We start from the raw sequence: 15,717 nt of genomic DNA on the forward strand, positions 1-15,717 counted from the left end.
TAGTTAAATTCCAATAAAGTCGTAGTCGTTACTTTGGTTTAAATTTAATTAAGGTATATAGTTAAATTTCAATAAAGTCATTGTCGTGTTTTAGTTTAAATTTAGTTTATTTACCCCTTTTATCCCGGGTGAGGGCTCAAACCATGACAAAAGATGGGGGGCTTAATCTGGGGGAGGCTTATCTGGTGTTTGCCTTATGTGGGGGGGAGAGGGGACTTATCTGGGGGGGGGGGGGGATTATCTGGAGGCATGCCGCTATATATAGCCCCTCCGGGAAGAGCAGAGAGAACAGCCTGGGAGCAGAGAGAGGAGAGGTAACAACCAGGATGGAAAGAGCTTCTCCGGCGGAGTTTCTCGAAGATGTCTTAGATGGCCGGTCGTCTTACACATCTTTGGAAACTCTGCCCGAGGGAACTCTTCCCGCAAGAAGGACTCCCGCCCGTAAGCTTCTAGTATACACCCAACAACCAATAGCTCAGGGTACAAAAGGAGGGGAGAGCAGAGAGAGCTTCCCGGGAGCTGGTATACACCCGATGGGGGCGACCTGGAAGGAAAGAGCCTCTCCGGCGGAGCTTCTCGAATATGTCTTAGATGGCCGGCCGTCTTAGACATATTCGGAAGCTCCGCCCGAGCGAACTCTTCCCACAAGCAGGACTCCCGCCCGGAAGCTGCTAGTATACACCTAACAACCAGTAGCTCAGGGTACCAAAGGAGGGGAGAGCAGAGAGAGCATCCCGTGAAAGCCTCGATCTCCTGTAACCGCGTTGGCGAAAGGGTTGGCAAATCTCCCGTGGTGGAGCTTCTTGAAGATGTCGTTGGTGCTCACACCCTAGGACATCTTCGAAAGCTCCGCCTTGGAAAAATTTCTCCGCAGGCCCGTGAAAGCTATTTAACTAGTAAAAAAAGCCAACCGTCTCCATTGTTAATATCTTACATACAATAACATTATTACGCAAAAATAAATGGGAAAATGATTTTCATATTGAGATACACAAGCTATGATCGCTTCGGCCGTAACCATGTAGCATCTTCATCATTTAACTTGATGCTTGGGTTTTCATCATTGTTTCTTTTTTCTTCTGGGTCATAGCCATGGAGAATCTTCAACATTCAACATGATGCTTGGGTTAGTTTTCATTGCGAAGGGCGGAATTTCATAAACCTTATTATAATCTACTGACATGTATGTCTTGTCATCTACTCCCACGATGTTTTTCTTTTCCCAGAAAGAACTATGTGGCCCTTTGGCTCATCGGACGCAGTATTCTTTTGTTGATTTCTTTTTCTCGTTTTGGTAGACATGTCCTTCACATAGAAAACCTGAGCCACATCGTTGGATAGGACGAATGGTTCATCCATGTACGCAAGATTGTTGAGATCCATTGTTGTCATGTCGTACTTTTGGTCTACTTGTACCCCGCTTCCTGCCAGCTTGACCCATTTGCACCAAAACAAAGGGATCTTAAAAGTAGGTCCATAGTCAAGTTTCCATATCTCCTCTATGTACCCATAATATGTGTCCTTGTGCCCATTCTCGTCTATTGCATCAAAGCGGACACCACTGTTTTGGTTGGTGCTCTTTTTATCTTGGGCGACCATCTAAAATGTATTCCCATTTATCCCGTACCATTGAAAAGTACATATAGTCGAAGATGGTGACCTGGCCAACCAGTACAGCTGATCTCCAACTTTGGTGTTATTCATGAGATGTGTCTGCAACCAACTGCTGAAAGTCTTCTCGTGTTCCCCTTTAATCCAGGAGTCAGCCTTCCCCGGGTTTTCGGAGCGTAGAATATTCTTGTGTCTCTCGATATACGGAGCCACCTGATACGTCTATTTTGCATCACTATTTTATATCATAATTTACTGTTATTCATTGATATATTTCATATTTAGAGGTGATACTTATGTTATTTCATCTATTTTGCATGTTTCATGGATATTGGAGAATCGCGCACCGGAGTCAGGATTTCTGCTGGAAAAAGCCGCGTCAGAATGCAATATTTCGGAAGATCAACAATTGACGGGAATTATACTTAAAATCCTATTTTCCAGAAGACGGAAGTAGCCAAAAGGAGGAGCCGAGGAGGGCCACCATGGGCCCCCCATAGGCCAGCGCGGGCCCATGCCTGGCCGCGCCGCCATGTGGGGAGGGGGCCCACAGCCCCCTCTGGCCTCCTCTCCTTCGCGTACTTCTTCGTCCCGAAAACCTAAGCTCCAGAGGATAGTCGTGAAGAGTCACAGCCGCCTCTGCGGGGTGGAAAACACCAGAGAGAAAAGAGCTCTCCGGCAGGCTGAAATCTGCCGGGGAAATTCCCTCCCGGAGGGGGAAATCGACGCCATCGTCACCGCCATCGAGCTGGACATCATCTCCATCATCATCACCATCATCTCCATCATCATCACCACCGTCTCCACCGCTGCACATCGTCACCGCTGTAACAATTAGGGTTGGATCTTGATTGTTTGATAGGGGAAACTCTCCCGGTATTGATTTCTACTTGTTATTGATGCTATTGAGTGAAACCATTGAACCAAGGTTTATGTTCAGATTGTTATTCATCATCATATCACCTCTGATCTTGTTCCATATGATGTCTCGTGAGTAGTTCGTTTAGTTCTTGAGGACATGGGTGAAGTCTAAATGTTAGTAGTGAATTATGGTTGAGTAATATTCAATGTTATGATATTTAAGTTGTGGTGTTATTCTTCTAGTGGTGTCATGTGAACGTCGACTACATGATACTTCACCTTTATGGGCCTAGGGGAATACATCTTGTACTTGTTTGCCAATTGCGGGGTTGCCGGAGTGACAGAAACCTGAACCCCCGTTGGTATATCGATGCAGGAGGGATAGCAGGATCTCAGAGTTTAAGGCTGTGGTTAGATTTATCTTAATTACTTTCTTGTAGTTGCGGATGCTTGCAAGGGGTATAATCACAAGTATGTATTAGTCCTAGGAAGGGCGATGCATTAGCATAGGTTCACCCACACAACACTTATCAAAACAATGAAGATAAATCAGCTATATGAAGCGAAAGCACTAGACTAAATTCCCGTCTGTCCTCAAGAACGTTTGGTCATTATAAGTAAACAAACCGGCTTGTCCTTTGTGCTAAAAAGGATTGGGCCACTCGCTGCAATTATTACACTCACATTTTACTTACTCGTACTTTATTCATCTGCTATATCAAAACCCCCTGAATACTTGTCTGTGAGCATTTACAGTGAATCCTTCATCGAAACTGCTTGTCAACATCTTCTGCTCCTCGTTGGGTTCAACACTCTTACTTATCGAAAATACTACGATACACCCCCTATACTTGTGGGTCATCACCACCACGATGGAATTGTGTACAACTGTGTAGTGTGCTTGAGTGAAAGAATGCCCGTCCATACATACCATTGCTTTCCTTCCTAGTGTGCCTTTTCCAGTCAGCCTCCCCTCATACCGAGATTCAGGAACACCAATCGGTTTAAGGTCAGGAAGAAATTCTACACAAAACTTAATTGCCTCCTCTGTTCCATAGCCCTTGGAGATGCTTCCTTCTAGCCTAACACGGTTACAAACATATTTTTTAAGACTTCCATGAACCTCTCGAAGGGGAACATATTGTGTAGAAACACAGGACCGAGAATTCTAATCTCTCCAACTAGGTGAACTAGGAGGTGCGTCATAATATTGAAGAAGGATGGCGGGAACAACAACTCGAAGCTGGCCAGACATTGGACCACATCAATCTGTGACCCTGATAGACTTTCTCGATCGATTACATTCTGAGAAGTTGCATTGAGGAATGCACATACCTTCACAATGGTCAGTCGAACATTTTCCGGTAGAAGTCCCCTCAATGCAATCGGAAGCAATTGCGTCATAAGCACGTGGTAGTCATGACTTAAGGTTTTGTAATTTTTTGTCTTTCATATTTACTATCCCCTTTATATTCGACGAGAAGCCAGTTGGGACCTTGATACTGAAAAGGACTTCAAAAAATATTTCCTTCTCTTCCTTGGTAAGAACGTAGCTGGCAGGCCCTTGAAACTGCCCTGGATGCTTTCCGCCTCATCCTTTATGACGTTTCTGATCCTCCCGTGCTTTTGGTGTATCTTTTGACTTCCCATACAAGCCTAGAAAGCCTGGAATATTCACGCAAAATTTTTCTTCAGGTGCATCACGTCGACTGCAGAGCGGACCTCGTGGACTTCCCAATATGGTAGCTCCCAAAATATAGATTTCTTCTTTCACATGGGTGCACGCTTATCAGCGGCGTTAGGAATAGGTTGGCTGCTAGGACCCTTTCCAAAGATTACTTTTAAATCCTTGACCATACCAAATACTTCATCACCAGTATGGGTGACAGGCTTCGACCAGGTTTTTGCCTTGCCATCGAAATGCTTGCCTTTTTTTTTCCTTAAGGGATGCTTTTGCGGAAGAAAACGACGATTGTAGGGGTACACAATCTTCCTACATTTTTCCAGATATATACTTTCTGTCTGATTCAAACAGTGCGTGCATGCATTATATCCCTTGTTTGACTGTCCTGAAATGTTACTAAGAGCAGGCCAATCATTGATGGTGACGAAAAGCAACGCTCGTAGGTCAAATTGCTCTTGTTTTTGTTCATCCCACATACGTACAGTTTGTTTGGCCCACAGCTGAAGTTCATCAACTAATGGCCTTAGGTACACATCAATATCGTTGACGGGTTGCTTCAGACCTTGGATGAGCACTGGCATCATAATGAACTTCCGCTTCATGCACAACCAATTAAGTAGGAAGGTTGTAGATACATAGAGTCACGGGCCAGGTGATGTGACTGCAGTTCTGCTCCCCAAAAGGATACATGTCATATGTATTTAGACCAAACCATAAGTTCCTTGTGTTATCTGCAAAGTCTGGGAACTCTCTCTCGATTTTTCTCCACTACCAACCATCAGCGGGGTGCCTCAACTTCTCGTCTTTCATACGGTCTTCCATGTGCCATCGTACCAACTTGGCATGCTCTTTGTTTCTGAACAGACGTTTCAATCGTGGTATTATAGGAGGATACAACATCACCTTCGCAGGAACCCTCTTTCCGCGTGGCTCACCCTCAGTATCACCAGGGTCATCTTTTCTGATCTTATACCGCAATGCAGTGCATATCAGGCATTTATCCATAATCTCGTACTCCTCACCACGGTAGAAGATGCACTCATTAGGGCATGCATGTATCTTCTGCACGTCTAATCCTAGAGGGCAAACAAGCTTATTTTCTTCGTACGTGCTGGCGGAAAATTCGTTCTTTCTTGGAAGCATCTTCTTCATTATTAGCAGCAACTTTTCAAATGCCGAGTCAGCCACACCGCTCTCTTCCTTCCACTTCAGCAATTCTAGTGCGCTGCCTGGCTTCTTCTGGTCATCTTCACAAGTTGGGTAGAACAATTTGTTGTGGTTGATACGTCTCAAACGTATCTATAATTTCTTATGTTCCATGCTAGTTTTATGACAATACTCACATGTTTTATATACACTTTATATCATTTTGATGCATTTTCCGGCACTAACCTATTAACAAGATGCCGAAGCGCCAGTTCCTGTTTTCTGCTGTTTTTGGTTTCAAAAATCCTACACATGAAATATTCTTGGAATTGGACGAAACAGAAGGCCACGTTCTTATTTTTCCAGGGGCTTCACGGAGTCCGAAGGAGAGATGAAGGGGGGCCACGAGGTGCCCACACCCTAGGGGGTGCGGCCCACCCCTCTGCCGTGCCACCAGGTGGGGACCCCACCTCGGGACTCCACCGACATCGCCCCTTCGCCTATATATTCCTCCGTCTCCGAAAACCCTAAGAGAGTCGACGATATTCCATGAAGAGTTTCGTAGCCGCCGCCATCGCGAAACCAAGTTCGGGGGATAGAAGTCTTTGTTCCGGCACGCCGCCGGGACGGGTAAGTGCCCCCGGAATCCATCTCCATCGACACCACAGCCATCTTCATCATCGTTGTTGTCTCCCATGATGAGGAGGGAGTAGTTCTCCCCCGAGGCTGAGGGCTCTACCGGTAGCTATGTGGTTAATCTCTCTCTCCCATGGTGTGATCTTTATGTGATCATGAGCTTTGTATCACTATTAATCTATGTGCTACTCTAGTGATGTTATTAAAGTATTTTATTCCTCCTCCATGATGTAAAAGGACAGCGTGTGCATCATGTAGTACTTGGCGTAGGCTATGATTATAATCTCTTGTGGATTACGAAGTTAACTATTACTATGATAGTATTGATGTGATCTATTCCCTCTTTCATAGCTATTGTTGACAGTGTGTATGCTATGTTAGTACTCGGTCTAAATTGCAATGGTATTATCTTGGATTATGATTTGATGAGGATATCCCTATGAGTGGTGTTTGTCAAGTACTTGATGAACTTTGAGTGGAGCTTTTGTAGCCACTACGTGATGATTAGTGATTCCAATAGGAGAGTAATTCAGAGTAGCACAAGTGAAGAGAAGTTATCTAATTGTCCAATTATGTGATCATTGTTGAGAGTGTCCACTAGTGAAAGTATGATCCCTAGGCCTTGTTTCTAAGCATTGAAACACCGTTTCCAACAAGTTCTGCTACATGTTCGCTTGCTGCCATTTTTATTTCGGATTACAGTTACTACTTATAATCATCCATATTACTTGTATTTTACTATCTCTTCGCCGAACTAGTGCACCTATACATCTGACAAGTGTATTAGGTGTGTTGGGGACACAAGAGACTTCTTGTATCTTAATTGTAGGGTTGCTTGAGAGGGATATCTTTGACCTCTACCTCTCTGAGTTCGATAAACCTTGGGAGATTCACTTAAGGGAAACTTGCTGCTGTTCTACAAACTTCTTCTCTTGGAGGCCCAACACTGTCTACAGGAATAAAGCGTGCGTAGACATCAAGCTATTTTCTGGCGCCGTTGCCGGGGAGGTAAGGTAAAAGATATTCACATCCTCCGACTACTAAGATATTTCCTAGCACTGTTGCCGGTGTGTGAGTGCTCGAAGCTATTTCCTTTAGATTCTGCAATTATATATTTTTGTTTCTTGTTTTTATTTCACTAGTTAGGCTTAATGGAAAACAACAAAAAAATTAGAGATCTTTATGAACTTTATATTGAATTAGGCCATGATGTGTTTGAATAGAGAATTAAAAAACCCATGGAACTTTGTTTGCAAAATAGTTGTAGCAATGTTATTAGCATGAACTCTTTGAACAATATTAATGCTAATGCTATGGAAGAATTTAAACTTGGGAAAGCTGGTTGCGATATTTTTAGTCCCCCAAGTTTTGAGGAGAAAATTTTCTTTGATGATACTTTGCCTCCCATTTATGATGATTATAATGATAGTGGTATTTTGGTGCCACCTACTATGGAGGATAAAGTTTATTATGATTATACCATGCCTGCAATTTATGGTGATTACAATGATGGTTGTGATAGTTTTACTCCCACTATTACTAATAAAATTGATTATGCTTATGTGGAGAGTAATGATACTTTTATGCATGTGAATAAGAATGCTTTATGTGATAGTTATATTGTTGAGTTTGTTCATGATGCTATTGGAAATTATTATGAGAGAGGAAAATATGGTTGTAGAAATTTTCATGGTACTAAAACACCTCTCTACATGCTGAAAATTTTGAAGTTACTCTGTTTTATCTTCCAATGCTTGTCACTTTGATCTTCATGAATTTATTGTTCACAAGATTCCTTTTCATAGGAAGTGGGTTAGACTTAAAAGTGTTTCTTATTTGCTTTTGATGCTCTCTTTTTTGCTTCAACTCTTATTTCTTGCGAGAGCATCATTAAAATTACTGAGCCCATCTTAATGGCTATAAAGAAAGCACTTCCTGGGAGATAACCCATGTTTTTATTTTGCTACTGTTTTGTTGTGTCTTGGAAGTTGTTACTACTGTAGCAACCTCTCCTTATCTTTATTTTATTGCATTGTTGTGCCAAGTAAAGTCTTTGGTAGAGAGTTGATACTAGATTTGGATTTCTGCGCAGAAACAGATTTTTAGCTGTCACGAATTTGAGCTGTTCTCTCTGTAGGAGAATCTACAAATTCTGTAAAAATTCATGAGCAATCCTCAGATATGTACGTAACTTTCATTCAATTTGAGCTTCTTCATCTGAGCATGTTAAGTGCCTCGAAAAAAATCGTCTTTACAGACTGTTCTGTTTTGACAGATTCTGCCTTTTATTTCACATTGCCTCCTTTACCGTGTTTGAGTGGATTTCTTTGCTCCATTAAATTTCAGTAACCTTGGGTAATGTCCAGAAGTGTTGGGAATGATTGTGTCCTTGCTGAACATGTGAATTTTTGATTATGCACTAACCCTTTAATGAGATTGTTTTGAGTTTGGTATGAAGGAAGTTTTCAAGGATCAAGAGAGGAGGATGATATAATATGATCAAGAAGAGTGAAGAGCCTAAGCTTGGGGATGCCCCCGTGGGTCACCCAAGCATATTTCAAGAAGACTCAAGCATCTAAGCTTGGGGATGCCCAAGGCATCCCCTTCTTCATCAACAACTTATCAGGTCACCTCTAGTGAAACTATATTTTTATTCGGTCACATCTTATGTGCTTTACTTGGAGCGTCTGTGTGTTTTTTTTTTCGTTTTGTTATCTTAGTTCTCTGAATAAATTGGATCCTATCATGCTTGTGTGGGAGAGAGACACGCTCCGCTTTTTCATTTTAACACTTGTGTTCTTCGTTTTACTTTTAATGTTCATGGCAAAAGTTGAAAGCTGCTGCATTTATTGCTATTTGGTTGGAAACAGAAAATACTTCATGTGGTAATTGGTATATTGTCTTGAATAATTTGATACTTGGCAATTGTTTTGAGCTCTCAAGTAGATCATGTTTAAGCTATTGCATCATGTAGTTTAAACCTATTAGTGGAGAACTACCGTAGAGCTTGTTGAAATTTGGTTCGCATGATTGGTCTCTCTAAAGTCTAGATATTTTCTTGTAAAAGTGTTTGAGCAACAAGGAAGACAGTGTAGAGTCTTATAATGCTTGCAATATGTTCTTATGTAAGTTTTGCTGTACCGGTTCATACTTGTGTTTGCTTCAAATAACCTTGCTAGCCAAAGCCTTGTACTGAGAGGGAATGCTTCTCGTGCATCCAAAACCTTGAGCCAAAAGCTATGCCATTTGTGTCCACCATAACTACCTACTATGTGGTATTTTTATGCCATTCCAAAGTAAATTGCTTGCGTGCTACCTTTAAAAATTCATTCCTTGTCTTTGCAATACATAGCTCATGGGAAAGTAGCCTAAAAACTGTTGTAGTAAAAAATATGTCGCTTATGTATCTTAGTTGTTATAAGTTGCTTGTTGAGCGGTAACCATGTTTCTAGGGACGCCATCAACCTGTCACACCTTTGTTGAATATCATGTGAGTTGCTATGTATGTTCGTCTTGTCTGAAGTAAGAGAGATTTGCCATGAGTTAAATGGTTTGAGTATGCATATTGTTAGAGAAGAACATTGGGCCGCCAACCAAAGCCATGTATCATGGTGGAAGTTTCAGCTTGGACATTAATCCTCAAATCTCTTATGAGAATATTATCTGTTGTTGAATGCTTAAAGAATAAAAGAGGAGTCCATTATCTGTTTTCTATGTTGTCCCGGTATGGATGTCCTCAAGTTGAGATCTATCAAAATTGAGAGATAAAATGCGATCTATCTCCTTGGACCTTTGTACAGGTGGCATAGAGGTACCCCTTTGTGACACTTGGTTGAAACATATGTAATGCAATGATAATCCATGGAAATCCGAGCTAATTAGGACAAGGAGCGGACACTATTAGTATTCGATGCATGAGGCTTGCAACTTATAGGAGGTTTTATGCATAACACATATGAATTAATACTACCGTTGACAAAATTGTTTCCATGTTTTCAAAATAAAAAGCTCTAGCACATGAGTAATCCCTGCTTCCCTCTGCGAAGGGCCTTTCTTTTACTTTATGTTGAGTCAGTTTACCTACTTCTTTCTATCTTAGAAGCAAACACTTGTGTCAACTGTGTGCATTGATTCTTACATGCTTGCTTATTGCACTCATCATATTACTTTGTGTTGACAATTATCCATGAGATATCCATGTTGAAAGTTGAAAGCAACTGCTGAAACTTAAATCTTCCTTTGTGTTGCTTCAAAACCTTCTATTAAGAATCTATTGTGTTATGAGTTAACTCTTATGCAAGACTTTTTGATGCTTGTCTTGAAAGTATTATTCATGAAAAGTCTTTGCTATATGATTCAATTGTTTAGTCACTACCTTTTTGTTAGCAAACTATAGACCATTGCTTTGAATCACTTCATTCATCTCATATGCTTTACAATAGTATTGATCAAGATCATGTTGGTAGCATGTCACTTCCGAAATTATTCTTTTTATCGTTTACCTACTCGAGGGCGAGTAGGAACTAAGCTTGGGGATGCTTGATACTTCTCAAACGTATCTATAATTTCTTATGTTCCATGCTAGTTTTATGACAATACTCACATGTTTTATATACACTTTATATCATTTTGATGCATTTTCCGGCACTAACCTATTAACAAGATGCCGAAGCGCCAGTTCCTGTTTTCTGCTGTTTTTGGTTTCAGAAATCCTACACAGGAAATATTCTCGGAATTGGATGAAACAAAAGGCCACGTTCCTATTTTTCCAGGGGCTTCACGGATTCCGAAGGAGAGACGAAGGGGGGCCACGAGGTGCCCACACCCTAGGGGGTGCGGCCCACCCCTCTGCCGCGCCACCAGGTGGGGACCCCACCTCGGGACTCCACCGACATCGCCCCTTCGCCTATATATTCCTCCGTCTCCGAAAACCCTAAGAGAGTCGATGATATTCCACGAAGAGTTCCGTAGCCGCCGCCATCGCGAAGCCAAGTTAGGGGGACAGAAGTCTCTGTTCCGGCACGCTGATACGTCTCCGACGTATCGATAATTTCTTGTGTTCCATGCCACATTATTGATGATATCTACATGTTTTATGCACACTTTATGTCATATTCGTGCATTTTCTGGAACTAACCTATTAACAAGATGCCGAAGTGCCGATTCAAGTTTTCTGCTGTTTTTGGTTTCAGAAATCCTAGTAACGAAATATTCTCGGAATTGGACGAAATCAACGCCCAGGGTCCTATTTTGCCACGAAGCTTCCAGAAGACCGAAGAGGAGATGAAGTGGGGCCACGAGGCGGCCAGACTACAGGGCGGCGCGGCCTAGGTCTTGGCCGCGCGGCCCTGTCATCTGGGCCCCTTGTGTGGCCCCCTGACCTGCCCTTCCGCCTACTTAAAGCCTCCGTCGCGAAACCCCCAGTACCGAGAGCCACGATACGGAAAACCTTCCAGAGACGCCGCCGCCGCCAATCCCATCTCGGGGGATTCAGGAGATCGCCTCCGGCACCCTGCCGGAGAGGGGATTCATCTCCCGGAGGACTCTACGCCGCCATGGTCGCCTCCGGAGTGATGTGTGAGTAGTCTACCCCTGGACTATGGGTCCATAGCAGTAGCTAGATGGTTGTCTTCTCCCCATTGTGCTTAATTGTCGGGTCTTGTGAGCTGCCGAACATGATCAAGATCATCTATCTGTAATTCTATATGTTGTGTTTGTTGGGATCTGATGAATAGAGAATACTTGTTATGTTGATTATCAAAGTTATGTCTATGTGTTGTTTATGATCTTGCATGCTCTCCGTTACTAGTAGATGCTCTGGCCAAGTAGATGCTTGTAACTCCACGAGGGAGTATTTATGCTCGATAGTGGGTTCATGTCTCCGTGAATCTGGGGAAGTGACAGAAATCTCTAAGATTATGGATGTGCTGTTGCCACTAGGGATAAAACATTGGTGCTATGTTCAAGGATGTAGTTACTGATTACATTACGCGCAATACTTAATGCAATTGTCTGTTGTTAGCAACTTAATACTGGAGGGGGTTCGGATGATAACCTGAAGGTGGACTTTTTAGTCATAGATGCATGCTGGATAGCGGTCTATGTACTTTGTCGTAATGCCCAATTAAATCTCACTATACTCATCATAATATGTATGTGCATGGTCATGCCCTCTTTATTTGTCAATTGCCCAACTGTAATTTGTTCACCCAACATGCTGTTTATCTTATGGGAGAGACACCTCTAGTGAACTGTGGACCCCGGTCCAATTCTCTATACTGAAATACAATCTACTGCAATACTGTTTTACTGTTTTCTGCAAACAATCATCATCCACACTATACATCTAATCCTTTGTTACAGCAAGCCGGTGAGATTGACAACCTCGCTGTTTCGTTGGGGCAAAGTACTTTGGTTGTGTTGTGCGGGTTCCACGTTGGCGCCGGAATCTCTGGTGTTGCGCCGCACTACATCTCGCCGCCATCAACCTTCAACGTGCTTCTTGGCTCCTACTGGTTCGATAAACCTTGGTTTCATACTGAGGGAAAACTTGCCGCTGTACGCATCACACCTTCCTCTTGGGGTTCCCAACGTGCTGTACGCGTATCACACGCCGTCGGGACGGGGAAGTGCCCCCAGAATCCATCTCCATCGACACCACAGCCATCTTCATCGCCGTTGTTGTCTCCCATGATGAGGAGGGAGTAGTTCTCCCCCGAGGCTGAGGGCTCTACCGGTAGCTATGTGGTTAATCTCTCTCTCTCTCCCATGGTGTGATCTTTATGTGATCATGAGCTTTGTATCACTTTTAATATATGTGCTACTCTAGTGATGTTATTAAAGTAGTTTATTCCTCCTCCATGATGTAAAAGGATAGCGTGTGCATCATGTAGTACTTGTCGTAGGCTATGATTGTAATCTCTTGTGGATTATGAAGTTAACTATTACTATGATAGTATTGATGTGATCTATTCCCCCTTTCATAGCTATTGTTGACAGTGTGTATGCTATGTTAGTACTCGGTCTAAATTGCAATGGTATTATCTTGGATTATGATTTGATGAGGATATCCCTACGAGTGGTGTTTGTCAAGTACTTGATGAACTTTGAGTGGAGCTTTTGTAGCCACTACGTGATGATTAGTGATTCCAATAGGAGAGTAATTCAGAGTAGCACAAGTGCAGAGAAGTTATCTAATTGTCTAATTATGTGATCATTGTTGAGAGTGTCCACTAGTGAAAGTATGATCCCTAGGCCTTGTTTCTAAGCACTGAAACACCGTTTCCAACAAGTTCTGCTACATGTTCGCTTGCTGCCATTTTTATTTTAGATTACAATTACTACTTATAATCATCCATATTACTTGTATTTCACTATCACTTCGCCGAACTAGTGCACCTATACATCTGACAAGTGTATTAGGTGTGTTGGGGACACAAGAGACTTCTTGTATCTTAATTGCAGGGTTGCTTGAGAGGGATATCTTTGACCTCTACCTCCCTGAGTTCGATAAACCTTGGGTGATTCACTTAAGGGAAACTTGCTGCTGTTCTACAAACCTCTGCTCTTGGAGGCCCAACACTGTCTACAGGAATAGAAGCGTGCGTAGACATCAGTGGTCCTGTAACATCTGCTCGAACTGCAACCACTCCTTTTCTGTATCGCAGCCTCGTCGTGCATCAGAAATGACCTGACCAAAATCAGCAGCGAGCTCATCTGGTTCCTGTTCTTCACCCTGACATTCTTCTTCATTGTCTTTCATTGCCGTATCAGAATACTCAGGGAACATAGATCGGTAGTCATCATTGTTCTCTTCTTCATCGTCATCTTCCATCATAACCCCTCTTTCTCCGTGCTTCGTCCAAACATTATAGACAGACATGAAACCGGAATGAAGGTGGCTCTGAATGACTCCTGAGGAAGTGTGATCCTTCTCATTCCGACAATCAACACATGGACAATACATAAAGCCATCACCATGCTTGTTCGGCTCGGCCGCATCGCGAAAAGAATGAACGCCTTTTCTATAAGCGGGGGTGCGTCGGTCACCATACATCCATGAATGGCTCATCTGCATCATACAACTGTATATGAAACACAATCACAATCCTAAAATTAGTACCGCACGGTCTAAACAAGAAAATAGTTGCTAACCTTGCAAGAGAAGTCGAAATTAAGAGGAGGAAGCTTAAGTGTGGCTCGGGCACCTCATATCATGCTTTTCTTCTATGAACTCGAGTGGCGTCGCTCTAACACATATTTCAACAAACACCTCTAGTGCATACTAGTAAAAAAAAATACTAGCACAAAGTGACACTCCTCCACCAGGAAAAAACAAGAGAGTGGGGAGGGGGGTGCCATATATATAGGGCTCGCCCATTTGTCTTGGTTTGAGAAAAAACTAAAGGGGTAGCACCTGGCCGCAGTGGGCCACAGAACCCTTAAATCCCGGTTTATATCTCAAACCGGAACAAATGAGTCGTAACAAACCGGGACCAATTGGTACCGTACGCTTGGACGTTTTCTGGGCGACGTGGCCAGGCCTTGGGTCCCGGCCCAGGACACGGCCGGGACTAAAGGTGCCTAACCAAAGGATTATTTTCTACTAGTGGCAATTGAGATTCGATGATATTATTCTACTGAGAATTAAGGTAGTTTTCAGTTCTCATAAATTGAGAACCAGTCACTTCGACCTGATACACAAAGTACACATGTACATACCGTTTTCTCGAGAACCAGAGTTTATAGACAGCTACATATATTTGGCAAGACAAGAGGAATATGATTGTGGGCACTGTGCTAGCCAACCCAAGTTGACACTGGCTAGCGCGTGCATAGCTGTTCCATACCGAGATGATTATTCATGCACCATACCTATCTCAGTCATCCGGAGCGTGCTATTATACGCCCAATACACCATAATAAACCTTAGGAGAGATATGATGCAGTCCAGCTCGTCCGATACCCAGCCCAAGTACGTATCAATGGCCAAACCAGACCACGTAGAAATCAAGCGCGGCTATCCTTCATTAGCTCGGTGACAGAACCGTCGCTGGCTAGATGCGCACAGGTGGACGTGGATCACGGCGCGCCACTGAACTGCGTGCATAGATCCAAAGGAATTTAGTTCGATGAGGTCGGCGTCAGATTATGATCGGAGCGGGAGCCTGGGGATGCAGAATGAGCCATCGATGATCTGGCTGGCGTGCACTCCTGGGCTTGCAGGCCCGAAATACATCCTGGTCATGGATAGGTCGATCGATCCATCTCCGACGGTGGCAGCACGTCTGTCGTTGCCTAATCGATGATACCCTGGAGGAGGGATCCTCACGAGGGGGAGAAGAAGTAGGGGCCATAGGGCGGAGTGCACACGGGACGGTGGTACGCGATTTACCCAGCTTCGGAACACATGCACGATGACAGGGCCTACTGCTGCTTGTCTGGAATTATCTGGGCGCTTTCGCGATGTTACAATGAGTTGAGGTTCCCTCCTCCGGGGTACCGTCGATTAGGCAACGACAGTTGGCCGATCCTCACGAGGGGGAGAAGAAGTAGGGGCCATAGGGCGGAGTGCACACGGGACGGTGGTACGCGATTTACCCAGCTTCGGAACACCTGCACGATGACAGGGCCTACTGCTGCTTGTCTGGAATTATCTGGGCGCTTTCGCGATGTTACAATGAGTTGAGGTTCTACCTCTAGGGCTCCCAGGATCCGGCTTATAAAAGCGCACGGATCTAGGGTTTACATGGAGAGTCCTACCCGGATACAGGTTTCCT

The 15,717-nt window shown here is 43.5% G+C and overlaps 1 pseudogene; it reads right to left on the reverse strand.

Moving 5' to 3' along the window:
• Positions 1 to 845: 845 nt before the first annotated feature.
• LOC139832509 (uncharacterized) lies at positions 846 to 13,772 on the reverse strand (annotated as a pseudogene).
• Between the last annotated feature and the right edge of the window lie 1,945 nt (positions 13,773 to 15,717).

Source organism: Lolium perenne, chromosome 6, assembly GCF_019359855.2.
Source record: "Lolium perenne isolate Kyuss_39 chromosome 6, Kyuss_2.0, whole genome shotgun sequence".
Lineage (NCBI taxonomy): Eukaryota > Viridiplantae > Streptophyta > Magnoliopsida > Poales > Poaceae > Lolium > Lolium perenne.